At 39.7% G+C, this 23,333-nt stretch overlaps 1 long non-coding RNA gene and 1 pseudogene across 1 annotated transcript in view; both read left to right on the top strand.

Moving 5' to 3' along the window:
* The window catches only part of LOC128660040 (uncharacterized), an 88,090-nt gene extending 70,361 nt beyond the window's left edge, over nt 1–17,729 (top strand). Inside the window, exons 3-4 of the long non-coding RNA XR_008402499.1 lie at nt 16,423–16,536; nt 17,459–17,729. This is a non-coding gene — a long non-coding RNA (uncharacterized LOC128660040). The remainder of the gene's footprint in view (nt 1–16,422; nt 16,537–17,458) is intronic.
* A 10-nt stretch (nt 17,730–17,739) lies between these two features.
* The window catches only part of LOC128660038 (zinc finger protein 850-like), a 139,880-nt pseudogene continuing 134,286 nt past the window's right edge, over nt 17,740–23,333 (top strand).

The raw sequence follows: 23,333 nt of genomic DNA, 5'->3' as shown, positions 1-23,333 counted from the left end.
ATTTCCCCCTAATTTAAAATGTTGTTGTATTCTGCCTGGAATCAACTTCACCCAGCAGTGATTCTAACCTTCTCCCAGCTGATGAGTGGCAATAACCATGAAACAGTCTGTCCTGGGATGGTTATGAATCGCTGCACTAACCCTAGCTAAGTTTATAAGCTGTGTGAACAGCGATACTTTGGCGTAAAGGGAACCTGCTAAAAAGCATACTGAAGTAAAAAGGTGTGTCATTGTGTACATAATTTGCATATCTTACCCAGAATCATTTGCTGCATTGGAAACAATGTAATTCAGAGGCTTTCTGTGGGAAAACAAGCCTCTGGGCCTGTCTAGATTTGTTAATGAACTACACAATGAGTTATATTTTCTATATTTCTCTTGTAAGGTGTATCCAGTCCACGGGTTCATCCATTACTTGTGGGATATTCTCCTTCCCAACAGGAAGTTGCAAAGAGGACACCCACAGCAGAGCTGTCTATATAGCTCCTCCCCTAACCCCCACCTCCAGTCATTCTCTTTGCAACTCTCGACAAGATAGGAAGTATAAAGAGATATGGGGTGACAGTGTAGTTTTACCTTCAATCAAGAGTTTGTTATTTTTAAACGGTACCGGCGTTGTACTGTCTACTCCCAGGCAGAAATTAGAAGAAGAATTCTGCCCGGAGGATAATGATCTTAGCGGTTTGTAACTAAGGTCCATTGCTGTTCTCACGCATAACTGAAGAGTATGGGAAAGCTTCAGTTGGCGGAACGGTCTGCAGATTACCTGCTTTGAGGTATGTTCAGTATATTTATTTCTAGAGAGATAAGTTCTAGAAAATGCTGACAGAGCCTTTTATATTTGAGGTAAGCTAGATGCAGTGATTTTGCAATGACTGGGATCATGCTTACTAAACAGAGTAATAATCATTTTAATTCTCATATTACTTAGTGTTGTTATGGATGACAAAACGTTTAAGTATGACATTTTTTTCTGAGGGTGATAAATCTCTTTTATTGGGGCCTAGTTTTTCCACATGGCTAGTCAGATACTCATAGGAGTATTTCCTTAAGGCCCCTCTGATATCGAGTACATGGTGGGAGAGGACTATTTTCGCGCCTTAGATGCGCAGTTTCCTTCAGAATGAGACATCCAGATTCCCTAGAAGAGTCCTCTTGCATCTGAGGACCACTATAGAGGGCTTATTTCTTCCCTAATCGTATTTGAGGGCAGGTAGGAGCCACAGCAGAGCTGTGGCAAGGTGTTTAACTTTCTTTTACTGGTGGTTGACGTTTTTTAAATCCGGTTTGGGGGCTAAGGGGTTAATCATCCATTTGCAAGTGGGTGCGATGTTGCTTTAGTCCCTTACACACACTGTAAAAATTTCGAGGACTTTACTACATTTTAACACTGTTTTGCAGTTTGAGTGCTAGTTTTTTTCTCTTAAAGGCACAGTACCATTTTTGTTTAATTGCCGTTTTACATTTATTAAAGTGTTTTCCAAGCTTGCTGGTGTCATTACTAGTCTGTTAAACATGTCTGACATAGAGGAAACTCCCTGTTCAATATGTTTAGAAGCCATTGTGGAACCCCCTCTTAGAATGTGTACCAAATGTACTGAAGTATCTTTAAACTATAAAGACCATATTACGGCTTTTAAAGATTTATCACCAGAGGATTCTCAGACTAAAGAAAGGGAGGTTATGCCATCTAGCTCTCCCCATGTGTCAGAACCTATAACTCCCGCTCAAGTGACGCCAAGTACATATAGCGAGTCTAATTCTTTTACCTTACAGGACATGGCGGCAGTTATGAATTCTACCCTCACAGAGGTATTGTCCAAACTGCCAGGATTACAAGGAAAGCAAGACAGCTCTGGGGCTAGAACAAATACAGAGCTTTCTGGCGCTCTATTAGCTGTGTCCGATTTACCCTCACAATGCTCTGAAACCGGTGTAAGGGAGTTTCTATCTGAAGGTAACATTTCAGATTCAGGGAAGTCTTTACTTCAATCCGATTCTGAAATGACAGCGTTTAAATTTAAGCTTGAACACCTCCGCTTATTGCTCAGGGAGGTTTTAGCGACTCTTGATGACTGTGACTCCATTGTAGTTCCAGAGAAGTTGTGTAAAATGGACAAATACTTTGCAGTGCCTGTTTACACTGATGTTTTTCCAGTCCCTAAGAGGTTTTTGGAAATTATTACTAAGGAATAGGATAGACCAGGTGTGCCGTTCTCTCCCCCTCCTGCCTTTAGAAAGATGTTACCCATAGATGTCGCCATACGGGCCTTGTGGCAGACGGTCCCTAAGGTGGAGGGAGCTATTTCTACCCTAGCTAAGCATACAACTATCCCCGTCGAGGACAGTTGTGCTTTCAAAGATCCTATGGATAAAAAATTAGAGGGTCTCCTTAAGAAATTTTTTATACATCAGGGTTTTCTTCTCCAGCCTCTTGCATGCATTGCCCCAGCTACTGCTGCAGCGGTCTTTTGGTTCGAGTCTCTGGAGGAGGCTCTACAGGTGGAGACCCCGTTAGATAATATTTTAGACAGGATTAAAGCTCTTAAGTTAGCTAATTCCTTTATTTCTGATGCCATTTTTCATTTAACAAAGTTAGCGGCTAAGAATTCAGGTTCCTTTCCATGAGCTAGTGACGTATGGGATATACATTCCTACCAGGAGGGGCAAAGTTTCCCAAACCTCAAAATGCCTATAAATACACCCCTCACCACACCCACAATTCAATTTTACAAACTTTGCCTCCCATGGAGGTGGTGAAGTAAGTTTGTGCTAGATTCTACGTTGATATGCGCTTCGCAGCAGGCTGGAGCCCGGTTTTCCTCTCAGAGTGCAGTGAATGTAAGAGGGATGTGAAGAGAGTATTGCCTATTTGAATTCAATGGTCTCCTTCTACGGGATCTATTTCATAGGTTCTCTGTTATCGGTCGTAGAGATTCATCTCTTACCTCCCTTTTCAGATCGACGATATACTCTTATATACCATTACCTCTACTGATTCTCGTTTCAGTACTGCTTTGGCTGTCTACTATATGTAGATGAGTGTCTTAGGGTAAGTAAGTCTTATTTTTTATGACACTCTAAGCTATGGTTGGGCACTTTATATGTAAAGTTCTAAATATATGTCTTTAAACTTATATTTGCCATGATTCAGGATAATCAGTATTCCTTATTTTCAGACAGTCAGTTTCATTATTGGGATAATGCTTATGTAATATTTTTTTCTTACCTTAAAAATAATTTTTTTAATTGACCTTTTTTCCCTGAGGGCTGTTAGGCTCGTGGGGGCAGAAAATGCTTCAATTTATTGCGTCATTTTTTGGCGCTGACTTTTTTGGCGCAAAAATAATTTCCGGCGCCCTAATTGACGCCGGAAGTTTATGTATGGTTGAGTCATTTTTTGACTTTTTTTTGCGCCAAAATTGTGGGTGTCGTTTTTCGGCATCACAGGATGTGGCGTCATACTTGGCGCCAAAAAATATGGGCATTGTTCTTGGCGCCAATAATGTGGGCGTCATTTTTGGTGCCAAAAAATGTGGGCGTCATTCTTGTCTCCACCTTTTTTTCACATTATTTCAGTCTCATTTTTTCATTGCTTCTGGTTGCTAGAGGCTTGTTCATTTGGCATTTTTTCCCATTCCTGAAACTGTCATTTAAGGAATTTGATAATTTTGCTTTATATGTTGTTTTTTCTATTACATATTGCAAGATGTCTCAACCTGACCCTTGATCAGAATCTACTTCTGGAAAGACGCTGCCTGATGCTGGTTCTACCAAAGTTAAGTGCATCTGTTGTAAACTTTTGGTAACTGTTCCTCTGGCTGTTGTTTGTGATAACTGTCATGATAAACTTTCTAATGCAGATTGTATTTCCATTAGTAATAATCCATTACCTGTTGTTGTTCCTTCAACATCTAATGTTCAGGATGTCCCTGTTAATGTAAAAGAATTTGTTTCTAAATCTATTAGGAAGGCTCTGTCTGTTATTCCTCCTTCCAGTAAGCGTAAAAGGTCTTTTAAAACTTCTCATATTTCAGATGAATTTTTAAGCGACCGTCATCATTCTGACTTATCTGTTTCTGATGAGGATCTATCTGGTTCAGAAGATTCTACCTCAGATATTGACACTGATAAATCTTCATATTTATTTAAGATGGAGTTTATTCGTTCTTTACTTAAAGAGGTGTTAATTGCTTTAGATATGGAAGAGTCTAGTCCTCTTGATACTAAACCTACTAAGCGTTTAAATTCGGTTTTTAAACCTCATGTAGTTATTCCTGAAGTTTTTCCAGTTCCTGATGCTATTTCAGAAGTAATTTCTAGGGAATGGAATAGTCTGGGTACTTCATTTACTCCTTCTCAAAGGTTTAAGAAATTGTACCCTGTGCCATCTGATAGATTAGAATTTTGGGATAAAATCCCTAAAGTTGATGGGGCTATTTCTATTCTTGCTAAACGTACTACTATTCCTACGGCGGATAGTACTTCCTTTAAGGATCCTTTAGACAGGAAGATTGAATCCTTTCTAAGGAGAGCTTATTTATGTTCAGGTAATCTTCTTAGACCTGCTATTTCTTTGGCTGATGTTGCTGCAGCTTCAACTTTCTGGTTGGAGGCTTTAGCACAACAAGTGTCAGACCATAATGCTTCTAGCATTGTTAAGCTTCTTCAACATGCTAATAACTTTATTTGTGATGCCATTTTTTATATCATTAGAATTGATGTCAGGTATATGTCTTTAGCTATTTTAGCTAGAAGAGCTTTATGGCTTAAATCTTGGAATGCAGATATGACTTCAAAGTCAACTTTGCTTTCTCTTTCTTTCCAAGGTAATAAATTATTTGGTTCACAGTTGGATTCTATTATTTCAACTGTTACTGGGGGGAAAGGTTCCTTTTTGCCGCAGGACTAAAAATCTAAAGGTAAATACAGGGCTAATCGTTTTCGTTCCTTTCGTCAGAATAAGGAACAGAAGCCTGACCCTTCCCCTAAAGGAACGGTTTCCGTTTGGAAGCCTTCTCCAGTCTGGAATAAATCCAAGCCTTTTAGAAAGTCAAAACCAGCTCCTAAATCTGCATGAAGGTGCGGCCCTCATTCCAGCACAGCTGGTAGGGGGCAGGTTACGATTTTTCAAAGATATTTGGATCAATTCGGTTCACAGTCTTTGGATTCAGAACATTGTTTCTCAAGGTTACAGAATAGGTTTCAAGATAAGACCTCCTGTGAGAAGATTTTTTCTCTCTCGCATTCCAGTAAACCCAGTAAAGGCTCAGGCATTTCTGAAATGTGTTTCAGACCTAGAGTCGGCTGGGGTAATTGTGCCAGTTCCAGTTCTGGAACAAGGTCTGGGGTTTTATTCAAATCTATTCATTGTACCAAAGAAGGAGAATTCCTTCAGACCAGTTCTGGATCTAAAAATATTGAATCGTTATGTGAGAATACCAACATTCAAGATGGTGACTATAAGGACTATTCTGCCTTTTGTTCAGCAAGGGCATTATATGTCCACAATTGATTTACAGGATGCATATCTTCATATTCCAATTCATCCAGATCACTATCAGTTCCTGAGATTCTCTTTTCTAGACAAGCATTACCAGTTTGTTGCCCTTCCGTTTGGCCTAGCAACAGCTCCAAGGATCTTTTCAAACGTTCTCGGTGCCCTTCTCTCTGTAATCAGAGAACAGGGTATTGCGGTATTTCCTTATTTGGACGATATCTTGGTACTTGCTCAGTCTTTACATTCTGCAGAATCTCATACGAATGTGTTGTTTCTTCAAAGACATGGTTGGAGGATCAATTTACCAAAGAGTTCTTTGATTCCTCAGACAAAGGTAACCTTTTTGGGCTTTCAAATAGATTCAGTGTCCATGACTTTGTCTCTAACAGAAAAGAGACGTCTGAAGTTGGTTTCAGCTTGTCGAAACCTTCAGTCTCAGTCATTCCCTTCGGTAGCTTTTTGCATGGAAATTCTAGGTCTTATAACTGCTGCATCAGACGCGATCCCCTTTGCTCGTTTTCACATGAGACCTCTTCAGCTTTGTATGCTGAACCAGTGGTGCAGGGATTATACAAGGATATCACAAATAATATCCTTAAATCACAATGTTCAATCTTCTCTGACTTGGTGGTTGGATCACCATCGTTTAATTCAAGGGGCCTCTTTTGTTCATCCAACCTGGACTGTGATCTCAACAGGATGCGAGTCTTTCAGGTTGGGGAGCTGTATGGGGATCTCTGACAGCGCAGGGGGTTTGGGAATCTCAGGAGGCGAGATTACCAATCAACATTTTGGAACTCCGTGCGATTTTCAGAGCTCTCCAGTTCTGGCCTCTTCTGAAAAGAGAATCGTTTATTTGTTTTCAGACGGACAATGTCACAACCGTGGCGTATATCAATCATCAAGGTGGGACTCACAGTCCTCAAGCTATGAAAGAAGTATCTCAGATACTTGTATGGGCGGAATCCAGCTCCTGTCTAATTTCTGCGGTTCACATCCCAGGTGTAGACAATTGGGAAGCGGATTATCTCAGTCGCCAGACGTTACATCCGGGCGAATGGTCTCTTCACCCAGAGGTATTTCTTCAGATTGTTCAAATTTGGGGACTTCCAGAAATAGATCTGATGGCCTCTCATCTAAACAAAAAACTTCCCAGGTATCTGTCCAGATCCAGGGATCCTCAGGCGGAAGCAGTGGGCGCGTTGTCGCTTCCTTGGAATTATCATCCTGCCTATATCTTTCCGCCTCTAGTTCTTCTTCCAAGAGTGATCTCCAAAATTCTAATGGAACGTTCGTTTGTACTGCTGGTGGCTCCCAGCATGGCCTCACAGGTTTTGGTATGCGGATCTCATTCGGATGGCCAGTTGCCAACCTTGGACACTTCCGTTAAGACCAGACCTTCTATCTCAAGGCCCATTTTTCCATCAGGATCTCAAATCATTAAATTTGAAGGTATGGAAATTGAACGCTTTATTCTTAGTCATAGAGGTTTCTCTGACTCAGTAATTAATACTATGTTACAGGCTCGTAAATCTGTGTCTCGGAAGATTTATTATCAAGTCTGGAAGACTTACATTTCTTGGTGTTCTTCTCATAAGTTCTCCTGGCATTCTTTTAGAATTCCTAGAATTTTACAGTTTCTTCAGGATGGTTTGGATAAAGGTTTATCTGCAAGTTCCTTGAAAGGACAAATCTCTGCTCTTTCTGTTCTTTTTCACAGAAAGATTGCTAATCTTCCTGATATTCATTGTTTTGTACAAGCTTTGGTTCGTATCAAGCCTGTCATTAAGTCAATCTCTCCTCGGAGTCTTAATTTGGTTCTGAGGGCTTTACAGGCTCCTCCATTTGAACCTATGTATTCTCTGGATATTAAATTACTTTCTTCGAAAGTTTTGTTCCTTTTGGCTATCTCTTCTGCTAGAATAGTTTCTGAGTTATCTGCTCTTTCTTGTGAATCTCCTTTTCTGATTTTTCATCAGGATAAGGCAGTGTTGCGGACTTCATTTCAATTTTTACCTAAGGTTGTGAATTCTAACAACATAAGAAGAGAAATTGTTGTCCCTTCATTGTGCCCTAATCCTAAGAATTCAAAGGAGAGATCTTTACATTCTTTGGATGTAGTAAGAGCTTTGAAATATTATGTTGAAGCTACTAAAGATTTTAGAAAGACTTCTAGTCTATTTGTTATCCTTTCTGGTTCCAGGAAAGGTCAGAAAGCTTCTGCCATTTCTTTGGCATCTTGGTTAAAGACTTTGATTCATCATGCTTATGTGGAGTCGGGTGAGTCCCCGCCTCAAAGGATTACGGCTCATTCTACTAGGTCAGTTTCTACTTCCTGGGCGTTTAGGAATGAAGCTTCTGTTGATCAGATTTGCAAAGCAGCAACTTGGTCTTCTTTGCATACTTTTACTAAATTCTACCATTTTGATGTTTTCTCTTCTTCTGAAGCAGTTTTTGGTAGAAAAGTACTTCAGGCAGCTTCCCTGACTAGTTTCGTGCTCACCAGAGCACTTAATCATAGGGTAAGTTGCTAGGTGTGAACCCTCCCTTTTTAAAGGGAAAGAAACACCTGTTAGTGATTAGTTAAATTTACATGCATATTAAAATTCAATGTATGTATGGGAACCTATGAGTGCACATACACATTGAAAAATCAATCAATCACAAAACAAACAAAATCTGTTACAAATCACATGCACAATGTCTAAGGAGAAAACGATGTTAAAAATAACATATTGCAAAAAGGATCGATATGTACAAACGCTGCAAAAGATAATAATGTCAGAGACCAAAAACAATAACAATATTTGTAATTGTAGGTGACAAATTACAATAAATATCCATGTATGTAAGTATCTATATATACAGATGTATTGTAAAAATATATTGTAAAAATAAATTCTAAAATTATTGAAAATGTCCCCCTAAAGAAAAGGAGGGGAACAAGTACATACAAATCATGGATATTGAATTGTTACAAAAAAGCCTTACATGTCCAACCATATGAAACATTATATGCAAACATGCATACTCAAAGTGCAGTCCAAAAAGAACAAAAGGAAGACAGAAAACACTCCATTAAATAACACAAAAAATATATATATACATGTATAATTTTATATATGAGATAAAGATATATGCATAATGTAAAAAACATTTAAAGCAATATATTTCTCAATGTTATTAAATGGAGCATTACAAGGACCACTTTACTTATTGATTCAAAAAGGAAGGACAAGTAAAGAACATCAGTCTAACAATATTAATCTAACAATGTCAATGTAACCAATATTGGGCTGACCTGTAACCAGTGATGTTTGTACCATATAGTACAGTGGGTGGCATATAAAGAGAATACTACTCAACAAAGTAGCTCATATCCCACTCCTTGTTCAAACCCAGGGGTGTGATAGTTCTGAGCTTATAGATCCAGTATAGTTCTTGTTTCTGTAAAAGTTTACATCTATCACCACCCCTGGGTGGGAACATGACGCGGTCAATTACCTGTACCTTCATATTAAAGACACTAGTCATGTGTACAAGATTGAAATGTCTTGCAACCGCTGATTCTTTGACATACTCTCTAGTGTCCCTCACATGTTCCCTTAGGGGGACATTTTCAATAATTTTAGAATTTATTTTTACAATATATTTTTACAATACATCTGTATATATAGATACTTACATACATGGATATTTATTGTAATTTGTCACCTACAATTACAAATATTGTTATTGTTTTTGGTCTCTGACATTATTATCTTTTGCAGCGTTTGTACATATCGATCCTTTTTGCAATATGTTATTTTTAACATCGTTTTCTCCTTAGACATTGTGCATGTGATTTGTAACAGATTTTGTTTGTTTTGTGATTGATTGATTTTTCAATGTGTATGTGCACTCATAGGTTCCCATACATACATTGAATTTTAATATGCATGTAAATTTAACTAATCACTAACAGGTGTTTCTTTCCCTTTAAAAAGGGAGGGTTCACACCTAGCAACTTACCCTATGATTAAGTGCTCTGGTGAGCACGAAACTAGTCAGGGAAGCTCATTTGTGTACTTATGTAAATCGTTCTAATAAAGGTAAATTTTGTTTTACTTTTTTGGCCCTGGATTTTCCTTGCACCAGTGCTGCTGTGTTTCCTTTTTGTATTTTCTGTCTTTATTTTATCCCTCCCTCTCTAGTGACTCTTGCGTGGAAGTTCCACATCTTGTGTATCTGCTATCCCATACGTCACTAGCTCATGGACTCTTGCTAATTACATGAAAGAAAACATAATTTATGTAAAACTTACCTGATAAATTCATTTATTTCATATTAGCAAGAGTCCATGAGGCCCACCCTTTTTGTGGTGGTTATGATTTTTTTGTATAAAGCACAATTATTCCAATTCCTTATTTTGATGCTTTCGCACCTTTCTTATCACCCCACTTCTTGGTAATTTGTTAAACTGAATTGTGGGTGTGGTGAGGGGTGTATTTATAGGAATTTTGAGGTTTGGGAAACTTTGCCCTCCTGGTAGGAATGTATATCCCATTCGTCACTAGCTCATGGACTCTTGCTAATATGAAAGAAATTAATTTATCAGGTAAGTTTTACTTAAATTATGTTTTTGCCATTCTGGCGCATAGGGCGCTATGGCTTAAGTCCTGGTCAGCAGATGTTACTTCAAAATCTAAGATTCTTAACATCCCCTTCAAAGGACAGACCCTATTCGGACCTGGCCTGAAGGAGATCATTTCTGATATTAGCGGAGGAAAAGGTCATGCCCTTCCTCAGGATAGGTCCAATAAATTAAGGACCAAACAGAATAATTTTCATTCCTTTCGAAACTTCAAGAGTGGCGCAGTTTCAGCTTCCTCTAATGCAAAACAAGAGGGAAATTTCGCCCAGTCCAAACCAGTCTGGAGACCTAACCAGGCTTGGAACAAGGGGAAGCAGACCAAAAAACCTGCTGCTGCCTCTAAGACAGCATGAAAGGGTAGCCCCCAATCCGGGACCGGATCTAGTCGGGGGCAGACTTTCTCTCTTCGCCCAGGCTTGGGCAAGAGACGTTCAGGATCCCTGGGCAGTAGAGATTGTTTCCCAGGGATATCTTCTGGAATTCAAAGGTTCATCCCCAAGAGGGAGATTTCTCCTCTCACACTTATCTGCAAACCAGATAAAGAAAGAGGCATTCTTAAATTGTGTTCAAGACCTACTCATTATGGGAGTGATCCACCCAGTTCCAAGAGAGGAACAGGGGCAGGGTTTCTATTCAAACCTGTTTATAGTTCCCAAAAAAGAGGGAACTTTCAGACCAATCTTAGATCTCAAGTTCCTAAACAAATTCCTCAGGGTCCCATCCTTCAAGATGGAGACAATCCGAACCATTCTTCCTATGATCCAGGAGGGTCAATATATGACTACCATGGACTTAAAAGATGATTATCTGCACATCCCGATTCACAGAAATCATCACCAGTTCCTCAGGTTTGCCTTCCTAGACAGGCATTACCAGTTTGTGAGGATGAAAAGACAAGGGGCGCCAACATAGTGTGAATCAGTTTACAACAACTGTAAAACAATAATTTGCATAGAATCTACTCACAAAAAGAGTGGCACCTTGAATCAACTAGGTGCGTGCAGGCAGGCTGACATTCAGGACCAGCAGTCAGTACGCTGGAGGTCTCACCCGGGAGACCTGTGGATAAGTAGAGAGAGGTGTAGATGAGATCAGCTGTGAATAGTGTATTAGGCCGGATCGCCAATGGAGAAGTTCAAACGGCTGTGTTGGTTTTCCCAAAAGTGCTGCTCACACGATCGGACTTAATCCCAAATGAACTGATGTCAGTATAAGGAAAATGCTGTTTAGAATCCAACTGGGTAAAAACACTGCAAGCGGTAGTAAATAAAATAGCAAGGAACCGGGTCTGTATAAAAACAAAGTATTTATTTGCTACGCGTTTCTCAGTCCGTAAAGGACCGTTTCCTCAGGCATATACAAAGGTGTTTAACAGGTTACTATTTATACCTGACAATGACCCGGAATCTAATGTGGAGGTCATCTCCATACAATTAACAATTAAGAATTTATTAAAAACAATACATTAAAAATTGAACAAATATCGATGTTGTGTTAAGCAGCATTCAGAGAACATGTGCATGTCATGTAATTCCAAAGAGAAACATATACATATAACCAAAAACCGCATATATTTACATTAACGGGTGACACCTGTGATAACGTTTTTGAAAGTGCATGGCCCATATATGTATTCTAAAAATTTGATCATTTAATGACTATTCCCTCTAAAGTATATTACATCTAAAATTGGATCCCGAATAGAGATTAACGCTTTATCTGTATTGAAAATAATGAACGCTAAAATACATTTCTAGGTTGGGCTAGAACCCTTAGCCTTGTGTATGCTAGGCTTTTGCTGATCTAAAAGAGCTATTCGGATGTGACAACAAATGAAGGTGGTATTGGTAAAATTATACCAAACCATATTGGAATAGTTAAATTCTATAAAAACATAAAAGTGATTAGTTTACCGATTGTCAAGAAATTGTTATAAAGAGGCCTCATGTCTTTGTTACGGAGATGCAAGTGTGAAAATGATTATTGAATAAATATTATTAAGTTCCAAGTGGGCTAGAACAATGACCTTGTGTATATTGGGCGATGATTGATGAAAAAGCTATCTGTATATAAAGGCCAGAAAATATAAATTTAAATGTCTGTAAAAATAATATTGAAAATTAAGGACCCTTATTTTGGTAAAAATAGTTACGCTGTGTGCTGACTATTGTAGTACTAATTAAATGTGATAGAATAGTTGGTGTGAAAAAAAAAATAAGACTATAAAAAAAGTATATATACTGTTAAAAAATCAGGGAGACCTTCGTTTTGTAAGAAAAATTCTGTTGTATGCTGGCTATTGTGATACTACGTGACAATACTTGTGATATTTATTTTTGTTGTCACTATATCCTTTATTTTGAAGTGGACTTTCTTTCTGTTTGAACACTTAACCACAATTCTTTAGGAATTGGACTTTTTATCATTTCGGACACTAGGAGATAAATACATATACATATTTTTAAATTTTTACACCTCTTGTTTTTTGTTTATGTTTTTTATGCAATATTTTATTTGTTCTTATTGTATCACAGTTGTCCAAATTGCCACAGATTGGAAATAAGTTTTCACACTTGTGATTTTATAACAAATTTATACTCATTTTGCACAACATATACACTTTTGTCTATGAGCTACATTTTAACAGATAATAATTCGAACTAGATACCAAAGGGATATTTATTTTTTAATCACTGCTACTTTCACAATAGCGCGTCCCCTTAGTTTTTTCTTTTAGAAATCACTTCAATATATTTCTGCATTACCAGTTTGTGGCTCTTCCCTTCGGGTTAGCCACGGCGCCGAGAATCTTTACGAAGGTTCTAGGGTCCCTTCTGGTGGTTCTAAGGCCACGAGGCATAGCAGGGGCGCCTTATTTAGACGACATCTTAATCCAGGCGTCGACTCTTCAAGTCACCAAGTCCCATACGGACATTGTTCTGGCCTTTCTGAGGTCTCACGGGTGGAAGGTGAACTTAGAAAAAGAGTTCGCTTTCCCCTCTCACAAGAGTTTCCTTCCTAGGGACTCTGATAGATTCAGTAGAAATGAAAAAATTTCTGACGGAGGTCAGGATATCAAAGCTTCTGACCTCCTGCAGTGCTCTTCATTCCATTTCTCGGCCGTCAGTGGCTCAGTGTATGGAAGTAATCGGTCTTATGGTAGCGGCAATGGACATAATTCCGTTTGCCCGCCTACATCTCAGACCATTGCAACTTTGCATGCTCCATCAGTGGAATGGGGACTACACAGATCTGTCTCCTTTTGATAGATCTGGATCAAGAGACCAGGGATTCTCTCTTCTGGTGGTTATCTCGGGTCCATCTGTCCAGGGGAATGAGTTTCTGCAGGCCAGAGTGGACTATAGTGATGACAGATGTCAGCCTTCTGGGCTGGGGCGCAGCCTGGAACTCCCTGAAGGCTCAGGGTTCGTGGACTCAGGAGGAAGCCCTCCTTCCGATAAACATTCTGGAACTAAGAGCGATATTCAATGCTATTCAGGCTTGGCCTCAACTAGCTGCGGCCAGGTTAATCAGATTTCAGTCTGACAATATCACGACTGTAGCCTATATAAACCATCAGGGGGGAACAAGGAGTTCCCTGGCAATGATGGAGGTTTCCAAGATAATTCTATGGGCAGAGGTTCACTCTTGCCATCTCTCAGCTATCCATACCCCAGGAGTAGAGAACTGGGAGGCGGATTTTCTAAGTCGGCAGACTTTTCATTCGGGGGAGTGGGAGCTCCATCCGGAGGTATTTGCCCAGCTTATTCAACTATGGGGCAAACCAAAACTGGATCTGATGGCGTCTCATCAGAACGCCAAGCTTCCTTGTTACGGGTCCAGGTCAAGGGATCCCCAGGCAGCACTGATAGATGCTCTAGCAGTGCCCTGGTCCTTCAGCCTGGCTTATGTGTTTCCACCATTTCCTCTCCTCCCTCGTCTGATTGCCAAGATCAAGCAGGAGAGAGCTTCAGTGATTTTGATGGCACCTGCGTGGCCACGCAGGACTTGGTATGCGGATCTGGTGGACATGTCATCCTTTCCACCATGGTCTCTGCCGCTGAGGCAGGACCTTCTACTCCAAGGTCCATTCAAACATCCAAATATAATTTCTCTGCATCTGACTGCTTGGAGATTGAACGCTTGATTTTAGCAAAACGTGGTTTCTCCGAGTCGGTCATTGATACCTTGATTCAGGCTCGTAAGCCTGTCACCAGGAAAATCTATCATAAGATATGGTGTAAATATCTTCATTGGTGTGAATCCAGGGGTTACTCATGGAGTAAGGTCAGGATTCCTAGGATATTATCTTTTCTCCAAGAGGGATTGGAAAAGGGATTATCAGCTAGTTCCTTAAAGGGACAGATTTCTGCTCTGTCTATTCTTTTGCACAAGCGTCTGGCAGATGTTCCAGACGTTCAGGCATTTTGTCAGGCTTTAGTTAGAATCAAGCCTGTGTTTAAACCTGTTGCTCCGCCATGGAGTTTAAATTTAGTTCTTAAAGTTCTACAAGGGGTTCCGTTTGAACCTTTGCATTCCATAGATATCAAGCTTTTATCTTGGAAAGTTCTGTTCTTAGTAGCTATCTCTTCGGCTCGAAGAGTTTCAGAATTATCTGCCTTGCAGTATGATTCCCCTTATCTGGTCTTCCATGCAGATAAGGTAGTTTTGTGTACCAAACCTGTTTTTCTTCCTAAGGTGGTTTCTAATAAGAATATCAATCAGGAAATTGTTGTTCCGTCTCTGTGTCCTAATCCTTCTTCAAAGAAGGAACGTCTGTTACACAATCTTGACGTGGTTCATGCTTTAAAGTTCTACTTACAAGCTACTAAGGATTTTTGTCAAACATCTGCATTGTTTGTTGTCTACTCTGGAAAGAGGAGAGGCCAAAAGGCTTTGGCAACTTCTTTCTTTTTGGCTGAGAAGCATAATCCATTTAGCTTATGAGACTGCTGGCCAGCAGCCTCCTGAAAGAATTACAGCTCATTCTACTAGAGCGATAGCTTCCACATGGGCTTTTAAAAATGAGGCCTCTGTTGAACAGATTTGTAAGGCGGCGACTTGGTCTTCGCTTCATACTTTTTCTAAATTTTACAAATTTGATACTTTTGCTTCTTCGGAGGCTATTTTGGGGAGAAAGGTCTTACAGGCAGTGGTGCCTTCCGTTTAAAGTTCCTGCCTTGTCCCTCCCTTCATCCGTGTCCTAAAGCTTTGGTATTGGTATCCCACAAGTAATGGATGAACCCGTGGACTGGATACGCCTTACAAGAGAAAACAAAATTTATGCTTACCTGATAAATTTATTTCTCTTGTGGTGTATCCAGTCCACGGCCCGCCCTGTCACTTTAAGTCAGGTTTTTTATTTTTAAAACTACAGTCACCACTGCACCCTATAGTTTCTCCTTTTTCTTCTTGTCTTCGGTCGAATGACTGGAGGGAGCTATATAGACCGCTCTGCTGTGGGTGTCCTCTTTGCAACTTCCTGTTGGGAAGGAGAATATCCCACAAGTAATGGATGAACCCGTGGACTGGATACAGCACAAGAGAAAGAAATTTATCAGGATACGCCTTACAAGAGAAAACAAAATTTATGCTTACCTGATAAATTTATTTCTCTTGTGGTGTATCCAGTCCACGGCCCGCCCTGTCACTTTAAGTCAGGTTTTTTATTTTTAAAACTACAGTCACCACTGCACCCTATAGTTTCTCCTTTTTCTTCTTGTCTTCGGTCGAATGACTGGAGGGAGCTATATAGACCGCTCTGCTGTGGGTGTCCTCTTTGCAACTTCCTGTTGGGAAGGAGAATATCCCACAAGTAATGGATGAACCCGTGGACTGGATACAGCACAAGAGAAAGAAATTTATCAGGTAAGCATAAATTTTGTTTTTGTGCGTAGTGGAGGATTTTAAACTCGCCTTTTATCAACCCCTAATTTAAAATGTTGTTTTATATATATATATATATATATATATATATATATATATATATATATATATATATATATATATATATATATATATATATATATATATATATATATATATATATATATATATACCGATTGTGATTGGCTTACCCATAAGTTCAGTTAGAAACCATCAGTGCATTGCTGCTACTTCAACAAATGATACCAAGAGAATGAAACAAATTAGATAATTAAATTAGAAAGTTGTTTACAAATGTATTCTCTATCTGAATCATGAAAGAAAAACTTTGGATTTCATGTCCCTTTAATCAGAACCCTTATTTTTTATTATTTGTCTAAACCATTTAAAATACTTTTTACAGACACCGCCAGAGCACTGAGAGATATCAAGTATTGATGTAACTGGAGTGAATAAGGGAACCTTCTACCTGAGCACAGACATTGGAGCCTGTTATCAGCATGAACTCATGTGTTAGGTGAGTAAAATAGATATTATGCTGACTTTAATTACTGGGAAAATAGAATAGGTCACTCATTAAACAAATATAAACTATTATATTTATATCTGCATCTTTTAATTACATTTGTGTCAGTGACGTTATAAAGAAGGAACAACCCCCATTTTTATAAAGAAGGAACAACCCCCATTTTGCTGAGGAGTAGGGTAAAAAATACTACTCCCCCTCTGTCCTTTTAGACAGACCATGTCCAACAGCTGCCTAAGCTCATCCCAAGACCTGGTTCATTACTCAGAACACCTGCAACTGCACCTTCCCCTGCCCTGACCTCGCTCATGGAACACCCACAACTCCCCCAGTGTTCCCCACCCCAGAACCACCACTGATTTGTGTGATACATTTTACAGTGAGTATTATTAAACTAATAAAGTTTTTGGCTGTTTATATAAATAGAAGAACCACAGCCGAAAGCTAAAGATCATCATAAGGTCATTGCTTCTTACCCTCTAAAACATCTCACACTGATTATTAGTCTGTGATGAATAAGACATCATGTTCTCACCCAGATGGTTGAGCGTAAGACAGGCAGCACTGTTAGTGCATTTGCTTGTGCAATGTTAAATGAGGATGGTGGATGCTATCTCTCTTGCCCAGAATACAGATGTACTTCTTCCCTGGCTGAGAACATTATCCATACGCACCTTGTTTAATGCGGCCCTATAACTTGTTTTCATCAGTAATCATTCATTTAGTTTACTATAGTGTAGTAATGTTTACTTTCTATGTCATCCTTTTTTAATTTGTGATTTACAGGTAGATAAATTTAAAAATACAGAACGGAAGACATTTTTGAGTCTAAAAAATGTTTTTTTTATTGAGATGGATTATATTATAAATGAATAAAGTCTTATTTTTCTTTATTCTATTTCTTTTTATGTAGACAAACACGTCAATAGTTCATATCTATCCTTCACTACAGGAAGCAACAGAATCATACCGCAAACTCCATTAGTCTTAGACACCAATGACTATTCACAAACATTGGGGATATCACAGCAGATATTTAAAGGAGATGGTGAATTTTCAGGAACAACATTTATGAGTTATCTAGTGAAATTATTGTCCCTGAGGATAAACCACACCTATTTACTGAGTTTTCAAAACCTATTAAAGAAAGGAAAAGTCTACAGTCAAGCCAAGTAATTCATACAAAGGAGCAACCTTTCCAATGTACAGATTATGAGAAAAGCTTTAGATGTGAGTCACATTTACTAGAACACTACAAAATTCACACAGGTGAGAAACCACACACATGTACTGAGTGCGGCAAATGTTTTACACAAATGGATCATCTGAAAACTCATAAAAATATTCACACAGGAGAAAAGCCTTTCACATGTACAGAGTGTGGAAAATGTTTTACACGAATGGATTGTCTGAAAACTCATGAAAGGATTCACACAGGAGAAAAGCTGTTCACATGTACAGAGTGTGGAAAAAGTTTTACAGAAAATAGTAGTCTGAAAAAACATGATAGGATTCACACAGGAGAAAAGCCGTTCACATGTACAGAGTGTGGAAAAAGTTTTATACAAAAGAGTCATCTGGAAATACATGAAAGGATTCACACAGGAGAAAAGCCTTTCACATGTACAGAGTGTGGAAAAAGTTTTACACAAAAAAGTCATCTGGAAATACATGAGAGCATTCACACAGGAGAAAAGCCTTTCACATGTGCAGAGTGTGGAAAATGTTTTGCACAAATGAGTCATCTGGAAACACATGAAAGGATTCACACAGGAGAAAAGCCTTTCACATGTACAGAGTGTGGAAAATGTTTTACACGAATGGATTGCCTGAAAACTCATGAAAGGATTCACACAGGAGAAAAGCCGTTCACATGTACAGAGTGTGGAAAAAGTTTTACAGAAAATAGTAGTCTGAAAAAACATGATAGGATTCACACAGGAGAAAAGCCGTTCACATGTGCAGAGTGTGGAAAAAGTTTTATACAAAAGAGTCATCTGGAAATACATGAAAGGAGTCACACCGGAGAAAAGCCTTTCACATGTACAGAGTGTGGAAAAAGTTTTATACGTAAAAATCATCTGAAAACTCATGAAAGGAGTCACACAGGAGAAAAGCCGTTCACATGTACGGAGTGTGGAAAAAGTTTTACAGAAAATAGTAGTCTGAAAAAACATGATAGGATTCACACAGGAGAAAAGCCGTTCACATGTACAGAGTGTGGAAAAAGTTTTACACAAAAGAGTCATCTGGAAATACATGAAAGGATTCACACAGGAGAAAAGCCTTTCACATGTACAGAGTGTGGAAAAAGTTTTATACGTAAAAATCATCTGAAAACTCATGAAAGGATTCACACAGGAGAAAAGCCTTTCACATGTACAGAGTGTGGAAAAAGTTTTACAGAAAAGAGTTGTCTGAAAACTCATGAAAGGATTCATACGGGAGAAAAGCCGTTCACATGTACAGAGTGTGGAAAAAGTTTTACAAAGACGAGTCATCTGAAAACTCATGAAAGGATTCACACAGGAGAAAAGCCTTTCACATGTACAGAGTGTGTAAAAAGTTTTACAGAAAAGAGTCATCTGAAAACTCATGAAAGGATTCACACAGGAGAAAAGCCGTTCACATGTACAGAGTGTGGAAAAAGTTTTACACAAAAGAGTGAGCTGAAAACTCATGAAAGGATTCACACGGGAGAAAAGCCGTTCACATGTACAGAGTGTGGAAAAAGTTTTGCACAAATGCGTAGTCTGAAAAAACATGAAAGGATTTACAAGGGAAGAAACCTTTCACATGTTTAGAAAGTGGAAAAAAGGTTCTTCTTGAAATCCGGTACCACAAAACACCAAATATTTACACACAAACTTTATATACACCGTGTGCAAACCTTTTTACAGTTATCCTAAAGAGGAGAAACTCTCTAAATAGAAGCATCAAAAAGGATGATATTGTAAATAATTCTTTCTGAATCCCAGTTACAAAAGCCCCAGATTTAAAGTGCTCCTGTGCACCTCAATTTCTCCAACATAGGTGTGTCCGGTCCACGGCGTCATCCTTACTTGTGGGATATTCTCTTCCCCAACAGGAAATGGCAAAGAGCCCAGCAAACCTGGTCACATGATCCCTCCTAGGCTCCGCCTTCCCCAGTCATTCTCTTTGCCGTTGTACAGGCAACATCTCCACGGAGATGGCTTAGAGTTTTTTGGTGTTTAACTGTAGTTTTTATTATTCAATCAAGAGTTTGTTATTTTAAAATAGTGCTGGTATGTACTATTTACTCTGAAACAGAAAAGAGATGAAGATTTCTGTTTATAAGAGGAAAATGATTTTAGCAACCGTTACTAAAATCGATGGCTGTTTCCACACAGGACTGTTGAGAGGAATTAACTTCAGTTGGGGGAAACAGTGAGCAGACTTTTGCTGCTTGAGGTATGACACATTTCTAACAAGACGATGTAATGCTGGAAGCTGTCATTTTCCCTATGGGATCCGGTAAGCCATTTTTATTACATAAAGAAAAAAAGGGCTTCACAAGGGCTTTTAAGACTGTAGACATTTTCTGGGCTAAAACGATTGATATATAAGCATATTTTATACTTCATAGCTTTGAGGAATTATTTTATTCTTGGGAATTATGTAAAATAACCGGCAGGCACTGTATTGGACACCTTATTCTCTAGGGGCTTTCCCTAATCATAGGCAGAGCCTCATTTTCGCGCCTCTATTGCGCACTTGTTTTTGGGAAGCATGACATGCAGATGCATGTGTGAGGAGCTCTGATACATAGAAAAGACTTTCTGAAGGCGTCATTTGGTATCGTATTCCCCTTTGGGCTTGGTTGGGTCTCAGCAAAGCAGATACCAGGGACTGTAAAGGGGTTAAATATAAAAACGGCTCCGGTTCCGTTATTTTAAGGGTTAAAGCTTTCAAATTTGGTGTGCAATACTTTTAAGGCTTTAAGACACTGTGGTGAAATTTTGGTGAATTTTGAACAATTCCTTCATACTTTTTCACATTTGCAGTAATAAAGTGTGTTCAGTTTAAAATTTAAAGTGACAGTAACGGTTTTATTTTAAAACGTTTTTTGTACTTTGTTATCAAGTTTATGCCTGTTTAACATGTCTGAACTACCAGATAGACTGTGTTCTGTATGTGGGGAAGCCAAGGTTCCTCCTCATTTAAATAGATGTGATTTATGTGACACAAAATTTAGAGAAAATGATGCCCAAGATGATTCCTCAAGTGAGGGGAGTAAGCATGGTACTGCATCATCCCCTCCTTCGTCTACACCAGTCTTGCCCACACAGGAGGCCCCTAGTACATCTAGTGCGCCAATACTCCTTACTATGCAACAATTAACGGCTGTAATGGATAATTCTATCAAAAACATTTTAGCCAAAATGCCCACTTATCAGCGAAAGCGCGACTGCTCTGTTTTAGAAAATACTGAAGAGCATGAGGACGCTGATGATATTGGTTCTGAAGTGCCCCTACACCAGTCTGAGGGGGCCAGGGAGGTTTTGTCTGAGGGAGAAATTTCAGATTCAGGGAAAATTTCTCAACAAGCTGAACCTGATGTGATTACATTTAAATTTAAATTGGAACATCTCCGCGCCCTGCTTAAGGAGGTGTTATCTACTCTGGATGATTGTGAGAATTTGGTCATTCCAGAGAAATTATGTAAAATGGACAAGTTCCTAGAGGTCCCGGGGCCCCCCGAAGCTTTTCCTATACCCAAGCGGGTGGCGGACATTGTAAATAAAGAATGGGAAAGGCCCGGCATACCTTTCGTCCCTCCCCCTATATTTAAGAAATTGTTTCCTATGGTCGACCCCAGAAAGGACTTATGGCAGACAGTCCCCAAGGTCGAGGGGGCGGTTTCTACTCTAAACAAACGCACCACTATACCCATAGAAGATAGTTGTGCTTTCAAAGATCCTATGGATAAAAAATTAGAGGGTTTGCTTAAAAAGATGTTTGTTCAGCAAGGTTACCTTCTACAACCAATTTCATGCATTGTTCCTGTCACTACAGCAGCGTGTTTCTGGTTCGATGAACTAGAAAAGGCGCTCAATAAAGATTCTTCTTATGAGGAGATTTTGGACAGAATTCATGCTCTCAAAGTGGCTAACTCTTTCACCCTAGACGCCACTTTGCAATTGGCTAGATTAGCGGCGAAAAATTCTGGGTTTGCTATTGTGGCGCGCAGAGCGCTTTGGCTAAAATCTTGGTCAGCGGATGCGTCTTCCAAGAACAAATTGCTTAACATTCCTTTCAAGGGGAAAACGCTGTTTGGCCCTGACTTGAAAGAGATTATTTCTGATATCACTGGGGGCAAGGGCCACGCCCTTCCTCAGGATAGGTCTTTCAAGGCCAAAAATAAACCTAATTTTCGTCCCTTTCGCAGAAACGGACCAGCCCCAAGTGCTACGTCCTCTAAGCAAGAGGGTAATACTTCTCAAGCCAAGCCAGCCTGGAGGCCAATGCAAGGCTGGAACAAAGGTAAGCAGGCCAAGAAACCTGCCACTGCTACCAAGACAGCATGAGATGTTGGCCCCCGATCCGGGACCGGATCTGGTGGGGGGCAGACTCTCTCTCTTCGCTCAGGCTTGGGCAAGAGATGTTCTGGATCCTTGGGCGCTAGAAATAGTCTCCCAAGGTTATCTTCTGGAATTCAAGGGGCTTCCCCCAAGGGGGAGGTTCCACAGGTCTCAATTGTCTTCAGACCACATAAAAAAACAGGCATTCTTACATTGTGTAGAAAACCTGTTAAAAATGGGAGTGATTCATCCTGTTCCATTAGGAGAACAAGGGATGGGGTTCTACTCCAATCTGTTCGTAGTTCCCAAAAAAGAGGGAACATTCAGACCAATCTTAGATCTCAAGATCCTAAGCAAGTTTCTCAAGGTTCCATCGTTCAAAATGGAAACCATTCGAACAATTCTTCCTTCCATCCAGGAAGGTCAATTCATGACCACGGTGGATTTAAAGGATGCGTATCTACATATTCCTATCCACAAGGAACATCATCGGTTCCTACGGTTCGCATTTCTGGACAAGCATTACCAGTTTTTGGCACTTCCGTTCGGATTAGCCACTGCTCCAAGAATCTTCACAAAGGTACTAGGGTCCCTTCTAGCGGTGCTAAGACCAAGGGGCATTGCAGTAGTACCTTACTTGGACGACATACTGATTCAAGCGTCGTCCCTTCCACAAGCAAAGGCTCACACGGACATTGTCCTGGCCTTTCTCAGATCTCACGGGTGGAAAGTGAACGTAGAAAAAAGTTCTCTATCTCCGTCAACAAGGGTTCCCTTCTTGGGAACAATAATAGACTCCTTAGAAATGAGGATTTTTCTGACAGAGGCCAGAAAATCAAAACTTCTAAACTCTTGTCAAATACTTCATTCTGTTCCTCTTCCTTCCATAGCGCAGTGCATGGAAGTAATAGGTTTGATGGTCGCGGCAATGGACATAGTTCCTTTTGCGCGAATTCATCTAAGACCATTACAACTGTGCATGCTCAGTCAGTGGAATGGGGACTATACAGACTTGTCTCCGACGATACAAGTAGATCAGAGGACCAGAGATTCACTCCGTTGGTGGCTTTCCCTGGACAACCTGTCACAGGGGATGAGCTTCCGCAGACCAGAGTGGGTCATTGTCACGACCGACGCCAGTCTGGTGGGCTGGGGCGCGGTCTGGGGACCCCTGAAAGCTCAGGGTCTTTGGTCTCGGGAAGAATCTCTTCTCCCGATAAATATTCTGGAACTGAGAGCGATATT

The sequence above is a fragment of the Bombina bombina genome, chromosome 5, assembly GCF_027579735.1.
Source record: "Bombina bombina isolate aBomBom1 chromosome 5, aBomBom1.pri, whole genome shotgun sequence".
NCBI lineage: Eukaryota > Metazoa > Chordata > Amphibia > Anura > Bombinatoridae > Bombina > Bombina bombina.
Note: the sequence above shows the minus strand (reverse complement) of the source record. Positions and strands in the feature narration are given on the sequence as shown.